This window comes from Paramormyrops kingsleyae, chromosome 4 (assembly GCF_048594095.1).
Source record: "Paramormyrops kingsleyae isolate MSU_618 chromosome 4, PKINGS_0.4, whole genome shotgun sequence".
NCBI classification, from domain to species: Eukaryota; Metazoa; Chordata; class Actinopteri; order Osteoglossiformes; family Mormyridae; genus Paramormyrops; species Paramormyrops kingsleyae.
In genome coordinates this window covers 20,040,572-20,059,421 of record NC_132800.1, presented here as the reverse complement: position 1 = coordinate 20,059,421, position 18,850 = coordinate 20,040,572, and the positions used below count along the sequence as shown (strand labels likewise).

General features: G+C 44.8%; 1 protein-coding gene across 1 annotated transcript in view; it reads right to left on the bottom strand.

Annotated features, from left to right (window-relative positions):
• LOC111859601 (voltage-gated inwardly rectifying potassium channel KCNH2-like) overlaps positions 1–18,850 on the bottom strand; it is a 131,065-nt gene that overhangs the window by 17,397 nt on the left and 94,818 nt on the right. The gene's annotated exons all lie outside the window — the stretch shown is intronic.

Here is an 18,850-nt window from a genome sequence, read left to right as displayed (position 1 = left end):
CGGAGACTGTGAATATGCTCATGATGATTATCAATATGATTTAATGATGACCATACAGAAATGTGGGTAAAATACAACACATTTCTCCAACAAATACTTTGTAGAAGTAGTGACTAGTAGTGATAGAATCATAATAATTCAGGTTAGTTCTGCTTGTTGAGACTTAGAGTACATAAAATTTTGATTTTCGATATAAATACAATATCCAGGGAAATTCAGGCTGGCCTCTACCAAGGTAATAAAAATGTGAGGAAATGAACACAGGGGATTGGGTATGCCTTCCGGTGGATGGAACCGGGGGGGGGGGTTCACTATGGTGTTCACTGCCTTCAAATAAAATACCCATTACGGATGTACCAATTTTTAGAGGTTACTGAACTTTATTCCACTTACCCTACTTACGTATTTAATCATTCATGTTTATATTTGTAAACATTCTTTGACTGTTTATAAACATTACAGCCAATATTTGTGTAGTGATTTTTAAAGCGTAATGCCAAAAATGCTAGGTGTTTCCACAATATTGCCCACTAGTGTACGCACACATTGTGAAGCCTCTCTGAGTCGCAGGGTGAGAAACCCGTGCTGTACCAGCCCCCTATACCAAAATGGGAGGGAATTCACAAGCCATCTCTGCCAGACCGAGTCTTACATAAGACATGGGACGTCAGCACTCTCTGCTCTGTGCTGCACGCCCCATGGTGGTGGTGGTGGGGGTTGGGGGGGGGGGTAGGACGAGGGATGAAACTACTACTCTTCAAGTGTTGCCTTTTTGAAGCATTATGCATTGTTTTACATTGCTTCTTGGAATGGATTTCGCCACTGTTTACAATCACAGGATGTTCGTAATGATATTTTTAATATATCAGGATAGTTTGCAGTTGAAGGTGTAAATAACAGGCATGGTCCTCTTCACAGACTGACAGGCGAGTGTGAATGTGCTGTAAGTATGAGCAGTTCTGACAGGCAGCCAGTTGGCTTGATGATTTTCAGCAGCAGGGAACAGCGAAGCTCTGAATTAAGCTGTACGATCTGACATTGTTGGTGTAGAGGTTAAAATGTTTCAGAAGCAAAATTAGTCAATGATTGAGCTCTGCAGCTTTTTACAGATTAATAAGATCTTAAATATCCAGTTTTGTTTTTGTACAGGATAAATCGAGTGCTGGCAGACCCCACATCTGGCACAGTGAAATGGGAAATTTCATTGGTCAAGCTACTAGATCAATGGCCAATGAGGGTTCAGTTGCCAGGGTGTCTGTGCTGCCTATCGCATCGTCTTCACAGTGGGTCCATCCACATAAAGTGGTCTAATCTCCCTACACCGTAACCCTGCTGGAAACTACACCTGACTGCAGACCAACAGAACTGGATGAATACCAGCCATACCAAATCACAGACCAATAGGTCCAAATGCAGGCCAACTGGACCTCAAAGCAAGCCAAGACACCCAAATGCAGGCCAACTTCATCTAACTTCAGACCAACACATCCAACGGCAAGCAAAAACACCCAAATTCAGACCAAAACATCTCAAAGCAAGAAAACAGACCAACCTCACCCAAAAACGTCAACATAGCATGTGTGAACCACCCCTGGAGAACATTGGCTGGGCAGCAGACTTACAGGCAGGCCAGAAGAGCTGATTGGCTCAGGGCAGCAGGCTTACAGGTGGGCCAAAGGAGCTGATTGGCTCAGGGCAGCAGACTTACAGGTGGGCCAGAGGAGCTGATTGGCTCAGAGCAGCAGGCTTACAGGCGGGCCAGAGGAGCTGTTTGGCTCTGCTGCACACTCAGGTGCATTACAAGTGCTGGGCTCAGACCACTAGCCCAGAGATCACTGACCAGCTGCCATAACATCTGAAGGGGACACAGACACTGTGAGTTTCCACAATGACAAGTGGCCACACAACCCTCCACTGAATGGGAGCCTTACTAGGATGGGGGGGGGGGGAGATATGAGCATAAGATGATCCTGTACACAGTGATTAATACCTGTTCTCCAGTTGTTTCTATATGTAGTACGAAAAGTTCTAAACAATATTTACCTACATTGATCAATGATATGTCATCAATCACTCCAGTCACTATCAATCCTTTCTTAACTAACTAATGATATTCCTAGAGGTTTGTGTTTTTCGACAATTTTGCTGGGCAAAATGCTGTGCAAAACGAAATGTAAAAGCAGCCTGTGTGTCTTTGGGTTGTACAGTATGTACCTTGTTGTGCAGATAGCGGCCAGTGACAGAGAGCTGTCATATTGCCACTGTGCTCTGTGCACTGGCAATGCAGTGTGAACCACTTTCAGTGCAGTGAGAGGAAGCTGGGCAGTGCCACAAATTTCAGTATGTTGGCCACAGGAAACCTTCACAGAGACAAGGGCGGGAAAAACAAGAAAACTATGGTGTTCACTGCCTTCAAATAAAATACCCATTACGGATGTAGGGATCTATCCGAGCTTCAGAAAATCAACAAGCACTTCTCATGCAAGTCTAAGGATTTTCCGCAAAATTATCTAAATGCCATGGAAACGCAGGCAATATTAAACAAGAATATCTTGAAATTAGTTGTTTGCTAAGTGATAAAAAAACTGCAGCTTTAGGTCCCGGGGGGTTATTCATGTCGAATGGATATCTGAAAGGTAAGAGTGGTGGAATCTCTCAGAGCTCTCTCTCATTACGGCCTGCCTCAAGAATCTTGGTTAGGTGTCGCAGTCTTCAGTTGCCCGTAATTCTGTACCAGGCACTAGCTTGGGCACTGAACTGATCTGGATGCGCTATCGCATGTAACGTGACCCACGGAGCTGTTATGAGCTGGACTCTTCCACTTCGCCAGCTCATCCTCCCTCTGAATAAGTCATAGGTACCTCTCTGCTCCTGGTCTCATGCCCGGGCGACCGTATGATTTCTTAGCCAATGCTTGAACACACTCAATTCTCAGTTTATAATGCGTTTGGATGTTTTTTGAGTGAGAGGATAGAATATTGAAGATCAGGAGTTTTAGGTGAGAAAGCGTATTCCAGCTCTCTGTGTGAGAAGTGAGAAATGTTTATTTTGTCTGCATATTAAGGGGTTGGTAAGAAGCATGGCTGATTCCAGAGAAAGCAGGAACCAAATTGCTGTAGCGCAGGGGTAGGACAGTGGGTGGACAGCATAAAAATCATAAGCAGCCTTTATTATTACAGAATATGGGCGTCTTATGGCCTGAAGTATTATCTATACCTCATAGATATGATGTGAATTAGAAGTGTGAATTGATTTGTTTTTAAATTTGGAAGTGCCTTCTGTCTTCTTCCAGGCATCCATCTTCCATAACCTGCTACAGGATCAGAGTCACGCATGATCACACTGTAGGGGCACTTTATATATGCCATATTTTGGGACTGAGGGAGAATATGCAGGGGCGGCATAGTAGCTCAGTAATTAGCACTGGTGCCCCACACCTCTGGACCTGGGGTTAGGGTCTCTGCACTGGCTCCATGAGTGTGAACTTTGCATGTTCTACCCCTGTCATTGTGGGGTTTCCTCAGGATTCTCCAGGTCCCCCCCTCCCACAGTCCCAAAAATAGCTGAGGTGAATTGGAGCTCCCAAATTACCCCATATGTGTGTGTGTGAATAGTGTGTGTCCTGCAATGGTTTGGCGCCCCATCTCGGATTGTTCTCTCCTTTGCTTGCATGGACTCCAACACCACCGACCCAGAATAGAACAAACAGGTACAAAAAGCGGATGGATGGATAGATGGATGGAAGAACATGCAAACTCCATAAGGCAGGCGGGCAGGAGCTGAGATACCATGCTGGCCAAATGTGTGCTCCGTCTGGTTTGTTCTCTAGATCTGGCTGCTTAGTAGATAACTGGAAAGTGGAGCACCCAGAGGAAGCCCCACAACGACATGAGAGAACATGCCAACCTACAACCAGGGCAGAGATTTGAACTGCAGTGGTGTGTGGCCACTGTACTAACCACTGCGGGATAGATGCAAAGTTCGTACTACTGTATATATTAATATATTGGGATTAACCACAGAGTTCAGAGGAGTTAATAAGCTCATAAATTAATTGAATTAGCCCTGGAATTCAAATAGCCTTCAAGTGGAATTGCAATCCATGCCATTCATTCAGCATAAGCTAATGAAAGGTTAAAGGGGGACAGGGAGACTCATATGGAAAAGTATGGCAGAAATGATGATTTCACTTTATTGGCACCTCAAATGATGGTAAAAGCTACAACCGCTTTAACTCGCTAATGACTAAATGCACTGCTGGCTGACCTCACTGAGCTCTGGAACGGGGACGGTGAATTGGATATAAGGAGGGATGGCCGTTTTTTTGTCCCTTGGCCTGGTTTGTGCTCTGGCTCCCATCGGGAAAGGTCAGGCTGTGGTCACAGAGTGTGGAGCCTGGCACAGCCTGTGCCCGACACCCCAGCGGCGCCAGGCAGACAGCCCAGCCCTGCGCTCCTCCATCGTGTTGAAAAATGCAATCTGTCACCCCCTGCTTCGCTCACCTCCCTCCCCCCCCACCTGCCCAAGATCCCACTTATTTCAATCCCTAGTGTAATTCTTTTTAATTACTGCAGGCTGCTGTGCTGTACGTGCGAAGGCTCATTTTCCATTAGCTCTGACTGCAGTCCAGGTCAGTGCTATTTCCCTTGACTTACGGAACAAGCTGTCACCCCACTGGCCAATGTTCTTCTTAGCATTTGTGCAGTTTGTCTCATTTTGAAGTCCCACGATCTATCCAGTGACTCCAAACACAATGATGAACAATTGTGTGCGACGGTATTTATATGAAATAGCACCAACCAACCAACTAACCAGCGTACCACTAAGGTAATCCAAGAAGGCCGGGTACTCTGAACCGTCATTCGGCGCATAAGCTTAGATGACAGTCAGAGACCTATCCCCGACCTGAAGGCGCAGGGAGACAGCCCTCTCGTTCACCGGGGTAAGCTCCGTTGTTAATGCAGCGAGCTGTAGGGCCACCAATAGCCCCACCCCAGCCCGGCGTCGCTCACCTGCCACACCTCCATTAGTCGATACCTCTCAACCTCACGCACAAGCTCAGGCTGCTTCCCCACCAGAGAGGTCACATTCCATGTCCCGAGAGCCAGTTTTGTCAGCCGGGGATCGGACCGCCAGGGCCTCCCTTGGCCGCCACCCGATCCACAATGCACCGAACCCCTGACATTCCCCCTGCGGGTGGTGGGCCCACCTGGGGACAGTCCCGCGTGCCTCTTTCGGGCTGTGCCCGGCCGGGCCCCACGGGCCAAGGCCCGGCCACCAGGCGCTCGCCAACGGGCCCCTCCCCCAGGCCTGGCTCCAGGGTGGGGCCCCGGTGACCCTAGTCCGGGCGAGGGAAATGAGACTTTGATTGAATGCTTTATCATAGGGTTCCTTCGGATTGCTCTTTGTCTGGCCCCTCCCCTGGGACCTTTTTGCCCTGGGAGACCCTACCAGGGGCTATTGCCCCCGACAACATAGCCCCCAGGGTCACTGAGGCACGCAAACCACTCCACCACGATAAGGTGGCAATCCAACTAAACTTTCACAGCGTTAAAAACTTTATACAATACTATGCAGTACAGTCATATCGGGTCATATCCTTCATATTTCAAAGTTTCCTAGGATTTTATGAGGATTCTCTATACTACACTCCATAAAACACATTGTGTAGTTGAAGAAAGAATTTAGGCCTTCTGATCTCAATAAAAGTATCCCAAAGGGCTGTTTGCTTAGCACATGATCCACTCTATCCCTCAGGTCACACATTAGAAGGCTGGCGGAAAGGCATATGTCTCCATTACCTCTTTGTAGGTGAGTAGGAGTTACCGATAAAAAATTATGAAAGTAGAATATATTGCAGCACCGGTAAGATTCACACATCCCCGGGTGCCTCGCCAGAGCGTGTATATAGCCCTGTGCAGGTCATTATAAATAGCCCTTGTATTGTTGTTGTTGTTGTTATCATGACTAATACTTTGTAGCCCGATTGTGGCGTGTGCATTTTCCAGTATCTTACGTGAACCCTGTCCGATCGTCACATGTCCTTAACTTGTATAAATCTCCCACCGTGTCTGTACCTTACAGTTTAGCTGTGTTTCCACTGTTGTATTTGGTTCGGTGTGGTTTGGTATGATATAGCGTATGGTATGGTATGGTGTGGTGTGGTATGGTATGGTATGGTGTGGTGTGGTATGGTACGGTGTGGTGTGGGATGGTATGGTGTGGCATGGTGTACTGTGGTGTGGTGTGGTATGGTATGGTATTGTGTGGTATGGGATGGTATGGTGTGGTATGGTATGGTATGGTATTGTGTGGTATGGTGTGGTATGGTATGGTATGGTGTGGTGTGGTATGGTATTGTGTGGTATGGGATGGTGTGGTGTGGTATGGTATTGTGTGGTATGGTGTGGTGTGGTATGGTATTGTGTGGTATGGGATGGTATGGTATGGTGTGTTATGGTATGGTGTGGTATGGTATTGTGTGGTATGGTGTGGTATGGTATGGTGTGGTATGGTATTGTGTGGTATGGGATGGTGTGGTATGGTATGGTGTGGTATGGTATTGTGTGGTACGGTGCGGTGTGGGATGGTGTATGGTATGGTATGGTAAGGTGTGGTATGGTATGGTGTGGTATGGTGTGGGATGGTGTATGGTATGGTAAGGTGTGGTGTGGTATGGTGTGGTATGGTAAGGTGTGGTGTGGTATGGTGTGGTATGGTATGGTGTGGTATGGTACGGTGTGGTGTGGGATGGTATGGTGTGGTGTGGTATGGTATGGTATTGTGTGGTATGGGATGGTATGGTGTGGTGTGGTATGGTATGGGATGGTGTGGTATGGTATTGTGTGGTATGGTGTGGTATGGTATGGTGTGGTGTGGTATGGTATGGTATTGTGTGGTATGGGATGGTGTGGTGTGGTATGGTATTGTGTGGTATGGTATGGTATGGTGTGGTGTGGTATGGTATTGTGTGGTATGCTATTGTGTGGTATGGGATGGTATGGTATGGTGTGTTATGGTATGGTGTGGTATGGTATTGTGTGGTATGGTGTGGTATGGTATTGTGTGGTATGGTGTGGTATGGTATGGTGTGGTGTGGTATGGTATGGTATTGTGTGGTATGGGATGGTGTGGTGTGGTATGGTATTGTGTGGTATGGTATGGTATGGTGTGGTGTGGTATGGTATTGTGTGGTATGCTATTGTGTGGTATGGGATGGTATGGTATGGTGTGTTATGGTATGGTGTGGTATGGTATTGTGTGGTATGGTGTGGTATGGTATTGTGTGGTATGGGATGGTGTGGTATGGTATGGTGTGCTATGGTATGGTGTGGTATTGTGTGGTACGGTGTGGTGTGGGATGGTGTATGGTATGGTATGGTATGGTAAGGTGTGGTAAGGTGTGGTATGGTATGGTGTGGTGTGGTGTGGGATGGTGTATGGTATGGTAAGGTGTGGTGTGGTGTGGTATGGTGTGGTATGGTAAGGTGTGGGGTGGTGTGGTATGGGGACAGCATGAGCAGGTGGAGATGCTGTGCCTGTCTTCAGAAGGGTGATGTCACAGTTGGGCCCACAGTTGGGACTAAACCCCCAATCTGGGGGACTGGCTGACTCTGTTTTCTCATCTGTATAAAAATATTGCCTTAAAAAGGTAAATGCATTTACAACTTTGCTGGACCATTGCATGTAAACGTATATAACAGGAGGCTCATCTGAAGGACATGTTCTTTCCGACATGTAATCCACCACCACACTGACCTAAGAGTGCAATGGGGCACAGGGACAGCCAGAGACGGCCTCCTCTCAGAGGGACGTCAGCATTACCCAGGGCCTGATGCAGACGTCAATATTTATCCAATATTCTGTGAGATAACAGGAGTACAGCATGCGCTTGTCCCTTACCACACTCTGCATCAAACCCTGTCAGCTCGATGCCTATGCTTGTCTTTCAGCATGACCTTTTCCTTTATTTTGGTGATGGTTCCCATGCAAATGCAACAATAAAGCCCAAGCTGACAGCGGAAAGACCTATAATTTCATCAGCGTTTATTTCACTTTTATAGGAGCCCTTGACCAATGAGAAGCAGGGAATTTGCAGTTGTGCATTTCATACAGCCGCATACCCATAAACTGAGAAATTAATGAAACTGAAAATTTTGCTCTCTCTTAATTTTTTCCAGAGCTGTATATTTGGCAAGAGGTAGGGAAAGGTCTGACAACAAAAAACAGGTCTCTAAAAACTTAAAAACTGAGATCAAACTTTCTTACCTAAGCAGAAGTGTTTCGCCTATGCTTTTAACGAAGACTGTTTCCAGTATAAACTGCACAACCACCCAAGTTTAGAGGATCATAGATATGAGTTATGGGCAAACCTGCCCTTTGCCACATACAGCAGGAATATCGGCTTTAGGAACACAGAGGCATGACAGTTCTGGCAGCCCTTTGTAAGGGAGCACACCGTTGGTTGGTGCAACGGTGAGCGACAGCACAGCTCTGTGCTGATTGGCCTGGCCTGTACCCACTTTAAACCAGGTATGAATCCTCAGCGACCAATTATCAAAGAGAGATCATCAGAGGCACATCAAGAGTAACAAATCCTTTGGGATCAGTCAATGAAGGTCCCCCCGGATAACCTGGGACAGATCACCGCGATCACCAGTTTACTCCCTAACTCTTGTAGGACTGACTTTAATGCATCTTTACACATGAGAGAGACACACACACACACACAAAGCAGCTTCGGACCAGGATAAAACACGATGAAGAACCACGCTTCTCCAATGACACCATAAAAGCACTAATGAGTGATTACACAAGATCAGCCATCCAATTTTGCCCCTGTAAACAGCAGATTATGGAGCCCCTGTGCTTGAGATTTAGTGAGCATAAGGTATAATAATTTATAAAATTTATATTACAATAGAAACATATATTAAATTAAAAATGTAATAAATGTAATTTCGAAAAAAAATGAGAAATACTCTGCACTCTGCTCTGCTTTTTTCAGTCTTGGACATTTGGTTTTTGTTCAACGTAGACCACATGTTTAACCATAACTCATTTACCTTAATGTAGACCACATGTTTAACCATAACTCATTTACCTTAATGTAGACCACACGTTTAATCATGACTCATTTACCTTAATCCAATTTTTCTGATTAAAGATCCAGAATGCATCCGGTGAAGCCTGGCAAACCTGCAAATTATCTCACAGTAATGCATTTATGGAGAATATGAATCACCACCAGCATCAACATCGTTGGTGTTATCCTCAGTATACTTTCATATACCTGTATGTCTGGTATTATCTAGATGTCAAACATGGCCAGTAAGATCACTGGGAAGTTCACTTGAAATCCTTAAAAGGACACATTAGCAGTCAGATGATTTTAAATTACAGTTTCAATAAGAGAGCTTTATGACAGGACCACCAGTCTGATTTCTGCATTCATTGACATCCGTTGTTGCATTTAGTGCTGCAAAAATCCCTGAGGCACTGTGACCTGCAAGGGATAAATGACAATATTAATTGGTCATTAGGAGTAGATTTAAGCATGATCTGACAGGACTTTCAATAATACTAACTGTGCCACCTTAGAGATGATCAAATGATTGCAGTGTAGAAGTGATAATACCTGCAGGTATTTGGCAGCTAATAGGTAACACTGCAACAAGAACATGGGCTATTCTCACCTAAATATCTTAGAAGACTTTGATGATGGCAGCATAGAGATGCGTCACGTTCAGCTGCTTTCTGGGTTCATTCCACACGTCTGTTAGGACATGGCTTCCCAAACTTTCCCAAAGGTCTCCAACCTTTATTACAGAGCAAGCTACTGAGTCCCGATGGCATATTTTGCTGACTAGGGGGACCCCCTCAGTAGATCTGTCGCGATCGACCGACCGCAGTCACGTTATGATTATAGAGATAATTCTGCAAATCATCTCATGACCCCCCCACTTTGGGAATAACCCTGCAAGGAGAATTCAATTTTTTTGTATTCAACGTCCCTCTCAAAAGTTTAGCTTGACTTTAATCTCGAAAGTTTATTCGACTTTAATCCCAAACTTTCAACTTCAGTCGCCCTTTTAAGTGGCCCTCATGGTCGTCTGTAGGATTCTTTAGGGAGGACAGAGGCAGACCAAACGATGGGGTGGGGGTGCAGCAAGAGGGGGAACAGGCAGAGAATGTTTGGCACCCACTGGTCTAATATATCCCAGACCTTGACACACACCATTTTTACAAGATAGTCAAATTGATTCACTTCACAAGGAGGTGGTGATAATGTTTTGACTCATCGGGGAATATTATCACTCTAATATGACATACCGTAAATTATTTGTATCTACCTGCAGTTTCCCAGTAAATTACACCAGAGAGTACTTGGTAAGAGAAGGACTATCAGTTCTCTTATAACAAACTCAGATTTGTTTCTGGAAACACATCCAACCTGCTAGCTCATCATCAGACCTGAGTGTGTGTATGAGCAGAACAGGGCAGAAACAGCCTCTGCAAGCTGGTCTCCCCACGGCTTTTGATGCACCTTTGCCTGAAAAACCAGGATAAAAAAATAGCTACAACTCCAGGGATTTTTAGCACTACAGATGCATGACCATAGTCAGTAGCGGGGAACACGGGATTTAGCTCATTATAACCGTTATTTTGCAGTCTTATTTTTTAATCTTTATTTACTTTACGTATTTATTTTTATAAAGTGCAAATAATTATCCCTTAGGTTTTGTTATTCAGACATGCTGATGTCAGTCACGTTGCCTTTGGTTTGCAATTGTTAATAGTTGCTTTTGTGTTTACAGTTTTAGTAATAAATCATTTCAAAACTACTGTGCCGAAATTATACCGAACCATGAACCGAAAACCAAGGTTTGTGCCAAACAGTTATTTTTTTGTTACATTACAATTGCCAGGCAATTTTTAACACATGTGCCTTAGAATGTAATACCGTAGCCTACATTTCGGATTATTAAAGCAGGTGCTTTCAGTATCGATTTAAACAATACAGCCAACTCTAATGAAGAGAGCAGAGTTATAGAGATGATAAAAACAGTTAGCAGCATGAAATTTTGTATTAAGGAATGTTCGGGATAATCAGATAAAAGAACAATCAGAGTGAATAAAAACAACATTGCAGGGGGAGTGAGCAAACCGTGCCTTCTGGTGCCCTCGAGCTGACACATGGACACCAGCAAAGACCCTGATGGGAACAGAACACAGAGATATCTGCACTATCCACACTAAACCTGGATCAGCAAGTTCTCCCACCGCATCCTGGACCAGCGTGAGAATAAGGGAGGGAGCCAGTTGAGTAGGGGGGGGGGGGGGGGATGGGGGGGCGCTAACGTTCCCGCCCGCCCCAAGGCGCCAGGGTGTGCTGATATCCCAGCACCCTGACACAATGTCCACAAGCTTCCCCTGCTGTGTTGCAAATGGCCTCAGCCCTACGCCCTTCTACTGTGGGGTTTGCTCATGTGCCCCAATCCAGAACAGCAAAGTCAGCAGACAGCTCTGACTCTAAGAGACCAGCTGTATCCTTAAAATCGTTATGACACTGCTTTCATACACACATTACCAACCGCTTGCTTTTGGGTTATAGACACAACTCACATAAGCTGACATGAAAATATTTGCATAAAGTGGTTAAAATAACTGGCAAATAACTGAAAACACTATACACTCCGCAGGCATTATGGTGAGCATTGATTCAGACATTTCAGTCCCCGTTGATTCAGACATTTCAGTCCCCATTGATTCAGACATTTCAGTCCCCATTGATTCAGACATTTCAGTCCCCATTGATTCAGACATTTTACCACCCTGCTCTGGCCCCTCACCTCTCCGCCCTCTGCAGTAAGCTGGGGCGTCTTCCTGTCCCAGCACCAGCAGCTCTGCAGTCCCAGCTCACAGGGCATGTGGACGGTGGCAGCAAAGGGAGTAGACTGGAGCAGCTCGTTCAGCAGCTTCGGGACCAGGGTTACGATCATGGTCCTCAGCAGCTGTCCAGAAACTCGCCGGCGCCCCCTAGAACGACGACGCGGCTCAGGCGAGAGGGCACTGCCACCTCGGCCCTGCACCAGGAACACATCCCAGAACCCCGGCCGCGGGTCTTAACCCATCCCCCGGAACCAGTCCATGACCTCGGAACCTTCCCTGCTGGCTCCTTCTCCTTGCCTTCCTCTCTCGTGATGTGTTTCTGCTCAAACACACGCACACACGTTGCGATTCTGTCTTCACATTTCAGATCATCTGTCTGCTTCACTCCTCAAGTCCTCTTCTTTCTCCCTCAGGAGGGATGAGACCTTTCCAGAAAGCAAACTCACAGTCTCCTGCATGAGATTCAGGAGCTCGCCGTCTTCGGTGACGATTTCCACACAACCTAAACCGCGAAACCGCAAAATCGGCCGGGTCACACAGGCGACCCAACCTCACTCCGAAAAGGACGGCTTCCTTTGGGTGTGTGCATGATCCAGGGAGACTGGAGGCCGAACATTTACTTCTGCTGCAGCTGACAGGAACAGACAACGCTCTGGGAAGTGTTCAGTGAGACAGAAAAAAAAAAACTGCCCTCACAAAGCAGACATGCTCTGTTGAGGATAATCAGAGAAGAAGGGAGGGAGGGAAGGAGGGAGAGAGGAAGAGAGAGAAAAAAAGGAGACTGGGTGGCACAACTAAGAAGCAAGAGAGTGGCATGAGGAGTGGAGGAAGAGTGAGAGAGAGAGAGAGAGAGAGAGAGAAGGAAGCATTTTAAGGCTGTCAAATTAGCGGGGCAGAAATGATACCAAGAACTTTATCGCTGACATGTTTTCACTTGGTGTCTTGGGAAAGAGACACAAACATCCTGAAGTTTAGCCGCTACACTTGCTGAGCGCTCGGCCTCCACAGGGACCCGCAGGGTGCCGTAGCAACAGCGAAATAGCTAGTGGGAGGCCACAGAAGATTCCTGGGTGGCTGACAGGGAGCGGCATGCGGGGCTCAGGGAGCGGCGGTATCTCCGGGGAGTGCATGCTTCCCGGGTGATAGCTACCTACAGGCTACCTACAGGCTCTGGTATGGGGGGAACAGGTGCGCAGAGGTAGCGGTCGCCGTACGACCGGGAAGCAGCGCGGCGTTACACTGGAGTCTCCTGATTTACGTGCTGAAATCAGTGTCTATTCTTGTCCTGGTAATCAGGCATTGTCTACACTTTATACCATTTATCTTTCTCTTTAATAATATTATTATATGAATATAATATTACATATTAATGTGAGCAATCTGTGAAAAATGACTGATTAGTGTCCAAAGACATTGCAAGAAACAAACGGAGCTCATATATTCTGTTGGCTGCAAAGGCCTGAGCGGCCTGGTTTATACAATGAGAAATATATGACCTGACTTAGCACAAGAGCTTGAATTATTGTCCACGTGTTTTTTAGGCCTCTCCTTAAATGCACCGCAAAGGTCATGGTTATTCCTTGATCACCAAGAACCAGAGATTAAAAACAAAGATAATTACAATGAAAATATGCTGAGGAAAGAAATCATTTAAACAAAAACAAACAGACCAGAGATGATTCAGTAGATAGTGGATGGAGTGGATGAAAATAACTAGTGTTCTCTTGTCACTTAGGACTGTTTAACGGCACAATAAATATCAGCCTTTGCTGAGAGATTGGGATCTTTCATCATGTGTCTGTCCAGCTGGTCCTTCAGCCTATTTTGGTCTGTTAGCTTACTGTTTTCCAGACCTTGTGGAACTAAAGAGCTACTTTTATGTCCCTGTTGTCAACTGCTTCAGCATTTCAGCTATGTGCTGTTCAGCATTACATCTGAGTCCACATATCACCCCATGTCAAACTCACTAAGAAATAATGCAAGAACGCCAAAATATTAGCCACCCCCCGCAAATAAAAAGGGGCAGGCCTGGGTTGCCTAGATACAGGAACCAGTGATTCCTTTCTCTAAATGGGAACCCAAGCAGTAGGAGATGACAGGCAGTAGGAGAGGTTAATATTAGAAATATGCAATCTCCAACTGGTCACAAACACAAATGATGAGTTTTAAGTGTCTCTGCTTTTCTTTCAGTGAATCACAAACTATCAGTACGGAGGCAAGCTAGAGGTTTTCTGGCACTACTCATTGACATTTACATTTTAGTCATTCAGTATTTATGACACAACCCTTGACACCCACTAAAGTCCTAGAATATCCCTGCATGGATTTTTGTCCCGTATTTCAGTGAATTAGACCATTGTACTCCTGTAATGACCAAGAGACCTGAAACGGTTACAGCTTTCAGTTGTGATTTTTGTCTTTTTTGTACCCCAGCACACACACTCCAGATAATCGTGTGTATGAATCCAAGTCATTTAAATCTCCTTGCTAGTCAGTAATGGGCGGCCCCACCTTGGGTGAAGGTAGTGATTCAAGGCCCCCTGGCAAAAACAAACTGGGCCACACTGGCGGTGGGCTGTGTCCATCCTCACTGCAATCCTCTCACACTGAGAGTTACTCATCATCATCCTGGGCCACACTGGCGGTGGGCTGTGTCCATCCTCACTGCAATCCACTCACACTGAGAGTTACTCATCATCATCCTGGGCCACACTGGCGGTGGGCTGTGTCCATCCTCACTGCAATCCACTCACACTGAGAGTTACTCATCATCCTCCTGGGCCACACTGGCGGTGGGCTGTGTCCATCTTCACTACAATCCACTCACACTGACAGTTACTCATCATCCTCCTGGGTCACACTGGCGGTGGGCTGCGTCCATCCTCACTGCAATCCACTCACACTGACAGTTACTCATCATCCTCCTGGGTTACACTGGCAGTGGGCTGCGTCCATCCTCACTGCAATCCTCTCACACTGAGAGTTACTCATCATCCTCCTGGGTCACACTGGCGATGGGCTGTGTCCATCCTCACTGCAATCCACTCACACTGAGAGTTACTCATCATCCTCCTGGGCCACACTGGCGGTGGGCTGTGTCCATCCTCACTGCAATCCAGTCACACTGAGAGTTATTCTTCATCCTCCTGGGTCACACTGGCGGTGGGCTGTGTCCATCTTCACTACAATCCACTCACACTGACAGTTACTCATCATCCTCCTGGGTCACACTGGCGGTGGGCTGTGTCCATCCTCACTGCAATCCACTCACACTGAGAGTTACTCATCATCGTCCTGGGCCACACTGGCGGTGGGCTGTGTCCATCCTCAATGCAATCCACTCACACTGAGAGTTACTCATCATCCTCCTGGGCCACACTGGCGGTGGGCTGTGTCCATCCTCACTGCAATCCACTCACACTGAGAGTTACTCATCATCCTCCTGGGCCACACTGGCGGTGGGCTGTGTCCATCCTCACTGCAATCCACTCACACTGAGAGTTACTCATCATCCTCCTGTGCCACACTGGTGGTGGGCTGTGTCCATCCTCTCTGCAATCTGAAGCGTTTCTTACGATCAGCATATGAAAATCTGTGTGTGGTTTTTTGCTCCAAAGTGGATAGATCAATGCGCAGAAGCAGCAACGGTAAGAATGTGTATGCCAGTCACAGTCGTTGTGACAGGAGCGGTGGAGTTTATCCTCTTTGTCATTTTTATCAGCATTCTCACCAGTAAATTTAGAGGTGGCAGTTTGAGGTATTTGTTTGCACATATAAACAAAGAGACATATGCACATGCACACACATACACATAGTGCACTCAGCTGGTATTTATCAGAGCTGTGCCTAGAGGCCTGCTGTAATAACCACAATTTTGCACCTGTCTGTGTTTTCATCTATCTTCTGCAAATCGTCCACCTCCAGGGTCTCTGGGAGTATTCTTTGCTGGCCCAGACGTGCATTAAATTGCAGGGGAAGTGCCCCCCCTCGGCTGTTTTCATGTGTTTTTTTTATTGTATTCCATAAGAAGTTGAATGTTTGTGTTACATCACAGGATTTGTCTTCTAATTATAAACTCTGATGTCTTTCATTGCCACTCTGGAGTGTATCAAACTGTACAATCATGCCAAGAATTAAGCAAAATAATTTAACACTCTAATATTGAGATGAAGCGGTACTGAATGTCCTGTAGAAACCACACACGACCAAACACAAAACCTAACAGGCTGCCAGGATTCTCAAGACAAAAGTTTGTTTTAAAAAGAATTACCAGGTCACATTGCATAGAATGGAAAATACGGGTGCTTATTTCAACATATGTAAGGGCTAGGCTTTGGCATGTGTGACACCACAGGGGCGAATGGCACAATCTAAGATATACTGTATCTGAGGCTAGAACTTGCTTGCAACAAAGATAGGTACATCCATGCTTATGGCTGTCCCGTGGCTTTATTTAATAATACAGATATAGCGTAACTGATAGTGTCGCACTGCACCCAGTGCATTCAACACGTTACCTCATTATCATTTTGAAATGGCTTAGAACACAGTACCGTGCATATTAACCAAAGAAGAAGCAAGAGCTTTTGAAAACATTTCAAAGATAGGTTAGAAAGGCTATGCTAGGTTAGGTGCATTGAAAACTGCTTAGGTTCTTAAGTTCCTGCTGTATTTACATTAATGAGTATAGTGCCCGGAACATGACACTGGAGAACTGAGAGCTACGTGGACAAGACCTCAGCACATGTGCTTGAAACACCAACCTTTGTACCTGTGGTGTGGTTGTCTGAGTGATTAATTATTCACTCTTGTCGGAAATGTACTTGAAGAGAAGGGTTCAGGTGCAGACAGGAAACAGGTGATTTTTAAATGCTGGATATTTAATTACAGAACTGAGTTACTTAGCCTGTGGGTCTAACAAATTGGCAACTATGTCAGCGAAGAACACCATTTTCCTTAATTACTCCCCCACCTTTAATGATTTAAGCACCATCTGATCTGACCTGCTGACAAGTGTAGCCATGAGATTCGCAGAGAAAAGGAAGGACTCATGAATGTGTTATTAGCCTCTGGTGTCAACATTTAGTTTCTCTAATTAATGTCAATGTTAGTCATTTCTTCCGTTTCCACTGTATTTAGTGAAAGAGTGAAATACATTACCAATCAAAAGTTTTTGCGCACAGAGATTTTCTACATTTGCATTTTACTCACTTAACATTTATTAAAAATACACTTAGTATTTTTTGCTACCAAATAAATTTACAGTATGTTGACCATTTGAGTACTTTTATTAGCAAGAAAATGTCATATCTTTTATTCATCAGAGTAACCCAGAGTAAAATTTGAGGCAGTCTTTCTACGAGGGACATTAAATATAGCTCTTTTTCATGGGATGAAACAGTTAACTAGTGCAGTTGAAGTTAAAGGACAGCCTAGAATTTGACTATGCCATCACCACACAACCAGTTAAGGCTTACATTTTCATTTATATTTGTTCACTCAACTTTCCAAAGCTTAACAAAAATAAGAAATCTGCAGTTTATGAAATAAATGGAAAAGTGGTGAAAACCTGTATAGTGCAAACATTTTTGACTGGTACTGTATCTTATTTTCCATAAGCCCTCATCCTACTACACATTATACGTGTAAATATTTAAATTATATTTATTTATCTTTTGCACGATCACCATAACGTTCTGTGACAGATACACTACTGGTATATACAGGCAGGGGCCTGACCTCTGTATGTCAGCTAGCGTTACAGAACATTACTAACATTACAAAGCATTACTAATTAATATTGATGACTAATTATTTGCTGCATTTTTGCTGTGTCTATTGTGCAGATAAAGAGGACAGGCATCACCATTTGTTTGAGCATATCCACCAACAAGCCACTGATTGATCACAATAACCCCTGGATTCAGTCGGACACAGTTCAATAAAAAAACTACCAACAATGAAAACAGAACAGTGAGGAACGTTTAATTTTATCATCCTATAATGTTTTGTGATTTTTTTTTAAATGTGTTAATAATTTGTTCTATACTACAAATGTAGTCTGCTTTCTCCAGTTACTCCAGTACTTTAAATTCTGCGTGTTATTAGCAAATACTAAAATCAAACAAAACATCAAACACTGGAAATAACAAATGGAATGATGGAAATCACTTCTAGTTTGGCACCGATGAAAAGGCTCCGCAAAGTTTGAAAAAGATCCATTAAACAATATTTAATGGTATCAAGTGTCAAAACTGCCCCTTTTCTAGCTATTACTATGTGGCACTGTTTCAGTTTTGGGACAAGCTGCCTCATAAATATAATACATTTAAGGCCCTCACCCATAAAATGCCTGTGCAAAATTTGAAAAAGATCCATCAAATGGTTTTTGAGTTATTGACTTACATACCCAAGCAGCAGTGGCAGAGAAGGTGGTGGTGGTGGACCGGTGCTAAAACCATGCAATAACTAATATTAAATAAATCAGTAATATAAGAGCCATTTCAAGGAAACTGGCCGCTATCTAACCCTGCCTTTGTAATGCTGCTGGAGTGGCTGACTCTGCTTTGGTTAAGATCGGTACATGACAAAATCACTACATGCAAAATCCCCAGGGTACTGCTTCAGTTATGCTGAGAATGAACTCAGTCCCTCAATTTCCCTCAGCACTCACCATGCTGTACAGCATTACTGCGTCATTCCTGTTACTGTGCTGCAAGTGAATCATCTTTGCAGATGGAAATTCCGTAATCCTTAGATATCATTAATGATATCATATCACAACAATCCTGACCTAAATAAGTGGATAAAGAGATAGATGAATAATATTATTTGTCCGAAGTAAATACACTGCATATCTATCACTTTAAAAACAAATGATATTGCTAAAGGGCAGATCATAACGCATTTATTTACCACTTTTAATAATAATATGACTTATAAATTGTGTTACTACTGC